Source organism: Elephas maximus, chromosome 27, assembly GCF_024166365.1.
Source record: "Elephas maximus indicus isolate mEleMax1 chromosome 27, mEleMax1 primary haplotype, whole genome shotgun sequence".
NCBI classification, from domain to species: domain Eukaryota; kingdom Metazoa; phylum Chordata; class Mammalia; order Proboscidea; family Elephantidae; genus Elephas; species Elephas maximus.
Window position 1 is genome coordinate 12,124,562 of NC_064845.1, and position 12,091 is coordinate 12,136,652.

The window sequence follows — 12,091 nt, forward strand, 5'->3', positions numbered from 1 at the left end:
CAAGGGAAAAAAAAAAACAAAAACCAAGGGCAGGTTGACCATTTTTAGAAATTACAAAGAATGCCAATTACCATAGTTTGAGCAAGTGACAATGGCAAATGGTAACTATTACAGAAGTGATAGTACAATACTTTTGTGATATTAGGCTTTTTATATTTCAGATTCAGTATTTGAAAATGAAATTCTTATAATTATACGAATAAGAGTGAGAAATAAAGAGTGTGCAATTAAAAAAAATCAAGCTGTTTACTTAAGATCTATCTATGCATCATTTGGGCTAAAAGTACATTTGATAAAACCTTGCAGGAAGGTCCACAGTTCATCTGTCTTCTGTTGAAGAATTCCACTTGTCATCTTTTTTTTTTTTTTTAAACCCTAAATATGGCTTCTACTTTAGTAATGGGAGTAGTAATGAATTTGAGACTGTCTCTTGGTTTCAGGTGACACCTATGAAATCAACTGGCATTTTGAGTTATTAAAGGTGCCATTGTTCACTTTGGAGTTAAAATTTTCTAGAAGCTGTTCTTTTCTGTCAAGGAAGCAGAATATTTCCCTTCTAGAGTAGTGAATTGGGATAATCCATTAGGCATCTCAGTGTTCATGTTGCACATACCAAAACCAAACCAAATTCATTGCTGTTGAGTTGATTCCAACTCATAGTGACCCTACAGGACAGAGTAGAACTGCCCCATAGGGTTTCCAAGCAGTGGCTGGTAGATTCAAACTGCCATCCTTTTGGTTAGCAGCCAAGCTCTTGACCACTATACCACCAGGGCTCCATGTTATACATAGTGGTTTCCTTTCTCTTTTGCCTTGTTGGCTCTCAGATTCGTTTTATTAAAAATGAAAGGAAAAAAAAAAAAAAGTCCAGTCATTACATTAAACCCAGCCTTCCTAGGGCCTCAGAGACCGATCCTTTGGTTGTTTGATATGACCATGTTGGCTCCGTGATGACTGACCTGGCATCTTCCAGCTAAAATTACCCACTGTGCAGTAAGCAGGGGCAGTCATTAAGATACATGAATCACCAGGTTGTCTGAGCCATGGTCTGGTTTTCTTGTTGTTATGAGGATGGAGCCTGAGTTCAGCAGAGACTAGCCTCTTAAAAAGAGAAGATAACAATCTCTCTACCTTAACCTTGCAGAGACTTCCCGACCTGGAATGGGTAAAATGCATGAATAAGTTAAAAGGAGCTCTGCTTTTTCTATCAGTGTCTCTGTAGAAAGAAGAGGGCCAGGGCCAGGCTTTGGAGCCCCCCTTTCTCGCTCACTCTTATTTGTCGACCCCTAACTAACTATTGGAAACCCTGGTGGTGTAGTGGTTAAGAGCTACATCTGCTAACCAAAGGGTCAGTAGTTCAAATCCACCAGGCGCTCCTTGGAAACTCTATGGGGGCAGTTCTATTCTGTCCTGTAGGGTTGCTGAGTCGGAATCGACTGGATGGCAACGGGTTTTTGGTTTAACTAACTATAGGAGCCCTGGTGGTGCAGTGGTTAGGAACTTGGCTGCTAACCAAAAGGGTGGCAGTTCAAATCTACCAGCTGCTCCTTGGAAACCCTATGGGGCGGTTCTATCCTGTCTCATAGAGTTGCTATGAGTCAGAATCAACTCGACAGCAATGAAGTTTTGGTTTGGTTTTAACTAACATTAAGCAGTATTAGATTTGCCATTCAGGTGTTGCAAATGGCTAGATACTTAGCAAGATAGCAAATTAATTTTGTATTTTGTGAAAAACTCTGCTGGTTTACTCTATCAGCAGTCAGGCTAGAATGGGCAGCCAAAAGAGTTAGAGTTCACTTTTGCCTTTTGGCAAGCCCCTTCTCAGTTTCTTTTTGATTCACTGTCTGCTTGACTTTTGCTTTTATGCTTCACTGACCCTGAGAGAGCACCTTTATTTCCAATCCAGAGAAAAGACGTTTTAGGTGGGGTTCATAGAAGAAGACTCATAGACCAAGATTCATGTTAAAGTTCTTTATGTGGTAGAGTTCCTGAGAAGGAAGAATAGGGAACAAAAGAAAGCAGGTCAAAAGGTCAGTTTCGAGCACAGTGCCACCAAGGGATTGCTGCAAACCTTAGAGGAACTCTGGGGAAGGTAGAATGTCTCTGGAGTGCATACATTTCAGATACTTCTGGCTCTGTGCACATAAGCAAAGGTTGTTCTGGTAACCTGAGGACAGTCCTCCAACAAAGAGACCCAAGTTCTGACTGTTGTGAGTGAAATAGGGCTTCAAACCAGGCCAAACAGGTTCAGTCATGGTTGACAAAGTGAAACTAGAACAGACTCAAATATTAAAAATTTGGGCAGTTTGGAACCATAACCAGAATGGGAAAAGTTACGGGGTCAAAGCTGTGGAATGGGAGATTCAAAAGAGGTGTAGTGAGCCCTTTCAGGAGCCTGATGCATCAGATTGGATTATTGCCAGGACTGAGGAGAGGGACACACATTCAAAGCAGCGTGGTGGGCCACCATCTTTGAGTGAGACACCACTGTTTCCAACTCTGCTGAAAATCCAACGAGCAAGAGATTTGGTTGCTCTGCAATGCATATGCTGCCCTTGTTTTCTAAGAGGAAGATTAAGTTTCTAGCAGGGCTTTGACCTATAATTTTTCCTGTTCCAGTTATGGTTCTGGTTCATCCAAATTTAAAAAAATTTGATTCTGTCTGGGTGTTGTTTCCTCAGCCATGATTGAATCAGGAAGAACCAGTTTGAAGCCCTGGAGTGAAAGCACCCTGGGAGTCAGTGTGCATAAAAATGTGGTGTATATGAAGATTCTATAGGTGAATTCTTAGCAAAAGGGAGAAAATGTAGACAGAATTTCAAAATCTTATGTAATCTCAACTTTCCATCCATTGAGGCTGGATGGACACCCAAAACCATTGCCTTGAGGTAATCTTTTAAGTCTCAATCCAAAAATAGCCCCTGAAGTCTTCTTTAAACCAAACAATCACCCACACCACCACCCACTGCCGTCGAGTCGATTCTGACTCATAGCAACCCTATAGGACAGAGTAGAACTGCCCTGTAGAGTTTCCAAGGAGTGCCTGGAGGATTTGAACTGCAGACCTTTTGGTCAGCAGCCGTAGCACTCAACCACTACACCACCAGGGTTTAGCTTAATTAGTAAAGACTGTCTTCCTTGATCATTGTGCTCATTTAAAGAACTATCTATATGGGATCAAACTGACAACAGTGACTTGAAAGGTTAGATAGAAAGCATGAGGAGCAGTGAGGTTATGTTAGTGAGGAAGGAACAATTCGGAAAAGGAGGGTGAGAATGGTTGTACAACTTGAAGAATGTAATCAATGTCACTGAATCGTACATGTAGAAATTGTTGAATTGGTATGTTTTGCTGTTTATATTTTGAACAACAACAAAAAAATGTGGTATGTACAAAAATGATAAAGGTATCCAAGAAGACATGGGTGAAACACCAACATCTGCCTAGTAGCAAGTTTCTCTTTTGGAGCCTGTGATGGGACAAAGATGGCCTCTTTCTCCTTCTCTTTCTCACTTCTTTCCAGCTCTCTCCTCCCTTTCCCCCATTCTCCTCTAAGCAGCTTCCTGAATAATGGGCTGATTACGCTGAATCTCAGAGCAGGCTGATATCTGGTTTTGCTTTTAAACTACCTGGCTCATTTTCCAGATTTTTCCCACTGGTGCGATATTTTGAAGACTCTTCTTTCCAGTCTTACATTAGTCTTAAAGGAACATCAAATAGAAGTACTGTGAGGTTCCCACAGGTTCTGTTAAAAAACAGCCATTTCGTTGCTGTTGTAACAGACAATTTAGATATTTGACTACCTTTCTCTCTCTTAATCTATCATCTTCCATATTGCCACTCATGTTCACCTTAAAAATCTTGAGTCTATATTATGTTTTGGAAACCCTGGTTGCATAGTGGTTAAGCGCTATGGCTGCTAACCCAAAGGTTGGCAGTTTGAATCTACCAGGTGCTCCTTGGAAACTCTAGGGGGCTGCTCTGCTTTGTCTTATAGGGTCGCCATGAGTCGGAATCAACTCACCGGCAGTGGGTTTGGTGTTTGGTATGTTATTTTTCAGCATATATCTAGAGCCTCCAACTCTAAGTTAGGAATTCTTTTAGCTGTAAAGATACAAAAAAATAACCTCAATGAAGATGACAGCAGCTTAAACAAATAAGTTTCATTTGTCTCTCAGAGAAATCTGGAAGCAGATATTTGATGGAATGGCTAAGTAATATCTGGGAACCAGGATCTTTTTTTCTTCTTTCTGCTCTGCCCTCTTCAGTAAGTTGGCTTTCATCCTCACATTGATCACCCTTTGGGGACAAGATGGCTGCCATATTTCAAAACATCACACCTACGTTCAAGGAAGAAAGAAAGGGAATAAATGATGATAATACTGTCTACCACTGTGGTTGAAAAAGGAAGAGTTTCCCTAGGATACTCCCAGTAGATTTTTTTCTTATGCCTCATCGGCCAGAACTTGACTCCTTGGCCTCCTTAGCTGCAAGGGAAGCTGCAGGTCTCTAGAGGAAGATGACAAGGAATAAGAGGTGAGAATGAGTGTTGGGTTATGCAGTGAGCAGTGTCTCCCAGAGGTACCATGGAAATACCTGAACTAGTAGAAAAGTTGGTATTTTCCCCCACCAACTTTGTGGTTCAAAAGAAGTAACTATCCTAGGCTTTTCATTGGGTCATGCCAAATGATGTGTATTTCATATATATATCTAAACATAGATAATGGAATACACAGTAGGTTATATTATATAATATGTAATTTATTATTATAAATATATATATTTATAATATATATATTTTTGCTGGAGAAATAGTCAAAATTCAGAATATTGCCTGGGCATGTTAGTTTTTGTCTAACACATTTTATTCTAGAATTTAGGCTATCAATAAACTCATGATCAATACATATTTAAAATTTTGGTGAATAAGAAATAATGCTACTGATGAAAATGAGAAACCATGTTTTTTTTTTCCTGCACAGTAATACATATTAGCAAGAAAATCACATAATATTTAGCATCCACTCCCAAACATGAGTTAGGTTGCAGTGAAGAGATTTGTTCTATTTTAGAGCGATCTTGTGTTATTTTCAAATTGTTGAAGAAATCACATTTAAAGGATGATCCCACCAAAATTATCAAGCACCAGTTTCCATTCAAGTGAGAGACTCATTTTCAATAATGCTGTCTTTTTGTGTTTAAGATTTTCACTTCTCAGGGGGCTCCTTCCGTATTGTTATTCCTGAGAGATGTCTCAGGGAAGAGAAACAGTCCAGGCAAAAGTAGGGAAGAGGATGAGGAAGGATATAGATTTTTTTTAAAGCAAAACCCGTGCAAGTCCACTATTGTTCATTATATGAGTAAGTGTAATTAAATGCAATTTGATTTATAGTGTACTTAATTAAAGAGGTTGGTAGTCCTATAAATGACCTAGAAGACTTTACTTCTGACATCATTGGTCAATGATCTATGGGCTTCCCATAGCATTCTGTGACTTGTCTGGCTGTCACCAATTGATTTCTGTGATATGAGAGCGAAGTCCCAGGGAAATGAGATTTCAAAATCTTTGGCTGCTGAGCTTTGTTCTTACATCTAATGTGCTCTGCTCGATTCTGCTCCAGGAGGAGATAAAAATGAGAAATTACCGGAACATTTAATTTGTAAGAGGCAGCCAGCTGCTTATTGACCTTCAGCTCCAGAGGGCACCCCTGCCAAAATGGTATGGTTACTTGGGTTCCACAGTGTGTGTGTGTGTCTGTGTGTGTGTGAGAGAGAGAGAGAGAGAGATTGAGAGAGAGCAGAACAAACACCTTTGTTGGAATGGTAGAGGCAGCTCTACTGGCTGTTTATTTTCAGGACTTGATAGAGACTATTGGTTTTCCCTTCAAAAGCTCATTCCTCAGCCTAGGTAAAAACTTTTCCTAGCAGATCTTGGGCTGTTAACATCCTGTCCTTCTGGGGAGGTGAAGACAAGAACTGTTAGGGCAAGATTCCAGCTAGAAAAGAACTGTCGTTGAGACTAAGCTGTGGTGGAAGATAAGAGCAGGTCTGGTTCCACATACGTTGTAGTGATTGTCTTTTAGGGCTCAACCTCAAAATGCTCTTGTATTACTTGGGGTTCTGGTAAGACAGGAAAGGACAAGGACATGGAGAGTATAAGGAACAAAAGGAAAGAGAGTGCAGCAAACATTTTGAGACCATTTGAAACTTGACCGTTTTAAATTTCTCTTGCTTTTTTTTTTAGTTTTCATTTTTTGAAGCTAGTTTCATAAATAGATTGCATGTTCACAGTAGAGAAGTGGGCCCATTACAAAAAAAAAAAAAGTCCCAGTTGGAACTTCGCAAGTTCCAAAAGAAAAATACTTTTTTTCAGCTTAGTTTCTTCTGGCAAAATTTCATACAAACAGACTGCTGGGTGCCTCTTTGGAACTGCTGATTAAACTAAGCTTTAAGGGAAATGAAAGCGTCCCTGGTCTCTGTACAACCACTTCTTTATTTTTTTCCTTTTGCCGTTTACCAACTTAATGCATCTGTGTTGACAGCTCAAGACTGAAGATTAAATTAGAGGAAGGTTCCTCTTGCGTTTTAAGATTATGTTAAACACTTGAACACGTTGCAACCTCCTAGCCAGAAATAACTCCTGTAATCTTTCATCAAGATTTATAACCGACATTTCCTTCACTGACAGTATCAAAAAGCTACAGTGGCCAGGGAATGTTCTCACCCACACTGACAAGGGGATATGATTATATTCTCTAGTGGAAGTTGAGACTTCCCGTTTTTTTTTTCTTTCTTTCTTGTGAAAACAATGGTTTCTGGTTACCCCCAAGGGTACCATGACTTCATTTAACACCACTTCAGAAAACTAGCTCTGTGCTTGTTGAGGCAGACCCAGAGAAGATGGTGGATTGCTCTCTCCTTAGAAATCAGCTCTTTCTCTTCTGGGAGATAGGAGGGGAAATAATATTCTTGACCAGCACCCATTGCTGTGCAGAAAGAACTGGGTGTTATCAGAAGTGATGGTTAATGGAATTTAGATCTCTAAGCATACAGCTCACCCTCTAGCACTGGTTTTAATTTTTCTTTACAGAGAATTTATTTCTCCTCTTTCAACTTGGCATGTGTACTTGTCCCCTGAAAACAAAAACACTTACCAGTGTTTTCCATGAGGGTTTTTGAATCAGTGAGTCAACCTCTTTCTTTCACTTTTAAGTTTTCAGAAGAGAAGAAAAGAGATGAGACAGAAAGATGGAGAGCATTTCCAACTCTCTCATTCTTGCTTTTTTTTTTTTTTCTGTTGTTGGTGTTCATTTCTCACCTCTTCCATTTTTATTCTGCTGCCTCTATATCTCCTTTTTTTCTTACTTGTATCCAACCCTGTTTTCTGTCTCTTTACTTTGCTTTCCTTCCCCTCTCTTTGCTCAAGAGGGAGCCCCTTCTCCCAGAAGGATAAAGGAAAAGATGGGGGAAGAGAATGCAGTAAGGACAAACCGTATTGGTGATATCATGGTCCTTCACTTGAGCTGGTTGACTCTCCCTTCAATGTACATCGAGAATCTGACCATTTAACACCTCCACTACTAGACAAAACTGCCATCCTCTCCTGCCTAAATTATTACCTTAGCCCTTTAATTGGTCTTCCTCATTCTACTTTACCCTTATACAGTCAACACAGGAGCCAGGGTGATCCTTTTAAAAGTAAAGTCACTTCTCTGTTCACTATCCTTCAATGGTTTCCCATCCCACTGAAAATAAATTCCATCCTTTACAGTGGCCTGTAAAACTCTAAATCATGTGACCCCTTGCTAGTTTCCAAATCTCAGCTCTTCTCATTCTTCCCCTTGCAAAATCTGCTCCAGTTACTCGGTCTGACTGCTCCGTCTCTAGAGACTTCACAAGTATTCTTCCCACTGCCTGGAACTCTGTTCTTCCAGAGAGCCATCGGGCTTTCTCCCTTACTTCCTCATGCCTCTGCTTGAATGTCAATCTCTTAGCAAAATCTTCCCAGACGAACCTCTCTAAAATAGCACCTGTTAAAATTATTTATTCACGTCTATCTCCCCAGACTAGAATGTAGAATGTAGGGATTGGTCTCTGAATGTCTGAAACAGTAAAACCATCATAGGCACATCAACATAATGTACATTTGTGCACATTATGTTGATGTACGTAAATGCAAAGACATTTGTTGTTGCTAGGTGTCGTTGAGTTGTTTCCAACTCAGAGCAATCCCATGTGACAGAGTAGAACTGCAACATAGATTTTCTTGGCTGTAATCTTTACAGAATCCTGCAGAGCCCCTGGGCAGGTTCGAACCAATAACCTTTCAATTAGCAGCCGAGCACTTAACTGTTGCGCCATACTTGTTGCAATATATCTAGCCTTTGGCCAAGACCTCTTTCTATGACACTATGGCAAAAAGCCGTATGGAGACACATAGGTCCTGGAACCAGGAGCCAGCTACTGTCTCCTTGGTGGCAGCTCCCTAAGCCTGCCTGCTTTTTCATCCCTAGCTTAGTGGTCAGTAAGGGTGTGCCCAGTCATGTACTTGACTTAAGCATTTTCAGCTGGAACACTGTGCACCTGCCCTTCTCCTACGTTTCAGTGCCAGGGACTGTACCTGTGGATTGCATTTTTATTTTTTATTCATAGTCATGATTCCACCCCTCCTGAGGACTTTTATGCCTGGGCAGTCCTGGAAATTGCAGGTTAACCTTGGCGCCATTTGAACTGGTTAGATGGGGGAGGGGAGGTAAAGCACTTCCCAGGATGATTTGGAGGACTAGCCCATCATTGCTAAGACCATCACAGGCACTTAGAGTATTAGAGTGGGGAAGGATTTTAAAGACCTTGGAGCACATTGATATTATTTTTATTTTTTTTAAGACCAGCAATACCTTCTTTTTCAAACAAACTCTCTTATGGAAGCTAAACATATCAAACACACCAAGTTGGAGCTGCTGTGTTTGCAGTGGGGGTGGGGACCAGAGTCAGCAAGGCTCTCTTCAGTACCTTTCCCAGGAGGCCCCTGAGGGATTTTTCAGAGCCAAGAGGTTGCACAGGAAACAAGGTAGAAATCTTAGGTGTCATCCAGCCCCACGGCTTTATAGATAAGAAAAGTATGGTTCAAAGAAGTGAAGGGATTTTCCCAAGGTCAAACAGGAAACAGCAGTCCTGGAATGAGATCCTAGTCTCCTAATTCTCAGTATATACACTTCTTCCTGCCATATACACCATGCTCTGTTGGCAGCTACTATCTACCACCTATTAAGTACCTAAGTGCCAAGCAGAAATCCTGGTGGCATAGTAGTTAAGTGCTATGGCTCCTAACCAAAAGGTCAGCAGTTCAAATCCACGAGGTACTCCATGGAAACTCTATGGGGCAGTTTTACTCTGTCCTATAGGGTCACTAGGAGTTGGAATCGACTCAACGGCAATGGGTTTGGTTTTTTTTTTGTTTGTGTGCCAAGCACCATACTAGTTGTTTTACATTCATTATTTCATTTAGTCCTTACATCCACCCTTAGAGGTAGATACTATTATTCTCATTTTGCAGAAGCAAAACGTTGAGACTCTGAAGGAACAGGAAATAAGTAGCGGAGCCTAGATTTGAAGCCAGGTTGGTCTCATTCCAAAGCCAGTGTTCTTTCTACTATGTCCCACTTAAAACAAAGAAGTGAGCTAAATATATTAGTAACCAATGGATCGTACAATCTCTAATGACCCAAGCCCAAAAGAAAATTGTTTCTTGCTCATGTGACATCACTGGTCAGGTGAGTAGACTGGTAAGGAGACCTTCCTCCTTGCAGTCATTCGGAAGCCCAAGATGTCAGAGGCTCTGCCATCTTAAAGCACAATAGCTTCCAATGTCCCCTTGACATCATCTCCATTCTAGACAGTCCAAGAGGGAAATAGCATAGAGGAGGACTATGTTGAGATTCTTTATAAGCTAAGCCTGGAAATGGCATGTATTACTTGCACATTTCAGTAGCTATAACACAGACCCTTGGCTGCACCTAATTGCAAAGAGTGCTGGGAAATGGCATCCCTGGCTTGGAAAGCACTTTCCTTTGACAGCTCTGTACTATGAAAGGAAGAGCACAATCCTTGGCGGACATGTAGCTATCTCTGTCTTACCAAGCAATCAGCCAGGGGCTGGTGCACATACAAAATTCTAAGTTTAATATTCTTTTTACTTACCTAGCTTTCAAATGTCCATAGCTGGAATCATAGCTGCGGCGAGCCTTTTTTGGCTTTTTAGATTTCCAGCATTCAACCTCTCTTCCTATTTTGGTGGGACCCACCAATTATTATGGAACACAGTTCCCCCCAACTTCCTAAGACTACAGAGGGGGGAAAGAAGGGGATATCCTCCTTTTCCCTTGCCCCCAGCAGCAAGGACTCAAGCAAGGGAACTAGATTTTGCTGATAAATCAGATGATCCCTCTTGTCACTTTGTGCAAAATATAACACAAAACTGTGAAAAAGAGGGGCACAGAGAAGAGTAGAGAGGCAAGCAGCCTGGCTTCTGCCTACTGTTTCCAACCACCCCCTAAAGCAGAGAGAAGAGGACATGGAAGGAGTTTGGGTCCATGTCTCCGTCCCAAAACAAGCATCTAGGGCCTGAAAGGTAGGTTCCAGTGTCCTATCTGAAGTTAGTGCGGGAAGAAATCTACCCAGCTGAAACAATGGGTGTTGAGGATTTGAGGAGAAAAGGTTATGTGTGTGCGTGTGTATGCGCGCGCACACGCACGTGTCTGTGTGTCTAGTGGAGAAAGGAGCAAGGTAGCCTGTACCAAACTCTCTTTAGCAGAGCGTAGGAGAAGTCAGTGACCAATTTGTTGGTCCAGTGAACTTTTAAAAACTGGATGTCATGTACTTTCTTTCAGAGAGTCAAGTCTATTGGTGCTATACTTCCCTGCAAGATTTGAAAGAACTTTTGCTATCAGAGAAAGATCCAGACTCTGCATTACCAGGTTGCTAACTGCTAATTCAAGTAGACAAAATTGGCGTGCTCTTTCAAGAAGACTTAACCTTCCCGGGGTTGCAGGCATTGACTTCTGGTATTAATGGAATCTTGATTTAATTTGCATCTATTGATATTCTTTAGCTTGAGCAAATATCTCTGTCCTCCAGAGACATATGTCTCCCAAAGCCTTAAATATACATAAATAAGTACATATATATATACACCTATGTATCACACATATATATAATATTATATATATTATTGTAATACATATTAACTAGATACAAATAAAGTCATATTTGCATTATTATCCAAGTTTCACTGGTTTATAATCCCCACCTGTGTCTTTCTGCCTTCTACCAAGGTCAATGCCCTTATTCTCAGGTGATCCACAAGATGTCTCCTCGCTGATAGTCCTCTCATGCTCTTCTGCTCTAGCAATCCCACAAGCTCTTTGAGCAATATGCATGACCATGACCACAATTGTTGAGCATCTTGGAGAAAATCATCCTCACCCTAGAACGCTGTCTCCCAGCTCTCCCAAAGCTGAAAACGCTGAGAAGTAACAAAATAATGCCATGTTCCCTCTAGTCCTTCTTCTGTAAGAACCATATGGTATCTTACAGAAATGGGAAGAAGGATCCCAACTCTATGCCACACCATCACTTGGCTCCAAAGTAGTACTGCTGATGTCCTGTGAGAGATAAAACTCATCATAAATCTGTCCCTTCTGGTTTTGCAATAGTTGCCTCTCTCCTTGGTTGTAAAAAGCATGCCACCCTCTGCATCGCACACTAAACTTCCTCTTGGAATGCTGCCCCCCCTCCCCGCAAAGCAAGTCATGCAAATGGGTTCTTGCATGCACTCATTTTATACGTGCAGATATGTTGAAATTTGTGTTTATGGTCAGCCAGGACCTATCCACTGCCACAACCATATCTACTAAGAATGCAATGAACATAGTTTGTGAAGTGGGGAATGGAAGAGGCAATAGACAACATCATAAGACAGGGAGCCTACCCTTCAGGCTCTAACTGCTTTTTTGGGGAGACCAGACATGAACCCAAACTCTAAAGAATAAATTTATATGTGCAGTGCAGTGGGTTCCTCTTCGTATTGGT